Source organism: Lathyrus oleraceus, chromosome 7 (genome assembly GCF_024323335.1).
Source record: "Lathyrus oleraceus cultivar Zhongwan6 chromosome 7, CAAS_Psat_ZW6_1.0, whole genome shotgun sequence".
Lineage (NCBI taxonomy): Eukaryota > Viridiplantae > Streptophyta > Magnoliopsida > Fabales > Fabaceae > Lathyrus > Lathyrus oleraceus.
Window position 1 is genome coordinate 243,414,428 of NC_066585.1, and position 1,906 is coordinate 243,416,333.

At 39.7% G+C, this 1,906-nt stretch overlaps 1 non-coding gene across 1 annotated transcript; it reads left to right on the forward strand.

Annotated features, from left to right (window-relative positions):
* Nucleotides 1-1,799: 1,799 nt before the first annotated feature.
* On the forward strand, nucleotides 1,800-1,906 carry LOC127108925 (small nucleolar RNA R71). Its single transcript, XR_007796423.1, has one exon. It is a non-coding gene; the product is annotated as a small nucleolar RNA R71 (small nucleolar RNA).

Here is a 1,906-nt window from a genome sequence, read left to right on the forward strand (position 1 = left end):
TTGGTTTCTTAAGGCATTGTGTAGGGTCTGATGTTATTGCTAAACATTGGTTCAGTTTGTCTTCTACACGATAGTCGGATAAATCGTCATTTTCGAATTCTGTTTCTTTTATGCATTCATCGATGATATCCATGAAGTAACATGTGTCTTCTATTGCAGATGCTTTCAAAAATTTGGAAAGAATAAACTCAATTTTCTCTTCTCCTACTTCGAAAGTGAGTCGTCCTCGTTTTACGTCTATGATAGCACCGGCAGTTGCTAAGAAGGGTCTTCCCAATATAACGGGGGTGACTTCATCTTCTCTTATGTCCATAATTATAAAATCGGTGGGAATGTAGAATTGACCTATGCGCACGGGAACGTTTTCAAGAATTCCTACGGGATATCTAACGGAACGATCTGCTAATTGCACAGACATTTTAGTTGGTCTTAATTCTCCCATTTCAAGTTTCTTGCATATGGACAAGGGCATAACACTAATACCGGCTCCTAAATCGCATAAAGCTTTGTCTATAACAAATTTTCCTATATGACAGGGTATAGAAAAACTACCAGGATCTTTAAGTTTAGGAGGCATATTTTGGATTATTGCGCTACACTCAGCAGTGAGTGTAACGGTTTCGTTATCTTCAAGTTTCCTTTTATTAGATAAAATTTCTTTTAAGAACTTAGCATATGAGGGCATTTGTGTAATAGCTTATGTAAAAGGGATTGCGACGTTTAATTGTTTCAGTAGGTCAACAAATTTTTTAAATTGGCCCGCGTCTTTGGTTTTAATTAGCCTTTGAGGATAAGGGATAAGTGGTTTGTAAGGCGGTGGAGGTACATAAGGTTCTTTTTTTTCTACGGTTCCCTTATTACACTCTTCCTTTTCCTTAGGTTTACTTTCTTCCTCAGTTGACTTTTTAGAGTTTTGGTTCTCAATCCTTGGGTCAGATGGTCCTTCTACCTCTGTACCACTTCGTAATATAATTGCATGAGCGTGGCCTTTCAGATTAGGTTGGGGCTGTACAGGAAATGTACCAGTTGGGGCAGCAGTAGGTGCTTGTTGTTGAGCTACTTGCGAGATTTGTGTTTCCAGCATTTTGTTATGGGTAGCCAGGGCATCTACTTTACTTGCTAGTTGTTTAATCTGTTCGCTAGTGTGTACATTCTAGTTTAAGAACTCTTTATTGGTTTGCTGTTGAGAAGCTATGAAGTTCTCCATCATGATTTCCAAGTTGGACTTCCTAGGAACGTTATTGTTAGGTGTAGATGGGGTCGGCTTTTGATATCCAGGTGGTACAGCTGGAGCTTGACTGGGAGCTTGACCTGGTTCGTATAAAGCGTTGTTACTTTTATATGAAAAATTAGGATGGTTCTTCCAGTTTGAGTTATAGGTATTCGAGTAAGGATTACCTTGAACATAGTTCACCTGATCTGTTTGAATTCTTGTTAGGAGTTGACAATCTGTAGGAGTGTGACCTTGAATTCCACAGACTTCGCAATTTTGAGTTACGACAACCACGGTGGCTGGAGGTGATACGTTTAAACTTTCAATTTTCTGGGCAAGAGCATCCACTTTTGCATTAACATGATCAAGGCTACTTATCTCGTACATGCCACCTTTCGTTTGAGGTTTTTCTACCATTGTTCGGTCGCTTCCCCACTGATAATGATTTTGGGCCATGCTCTCGATAAGTTGATAAGCGTCGGTGTAAGGTTTATCCATAAGCGCACCACCGGCGGCGGCGTCTATTGTTAACCTTGTGTTGTACAAGAGACCATTGTAGAAGGTGTGAATTACTAACCAGTCTTCTAAACCATGGTGTGGATAAAGTCTCATCATGTCCTTGTATCTTTCCCATGCTTCGAAAAGAGATTCGTTATCCTTTTGCTTAAATCAATTTATCTGGGCTCTCAACAT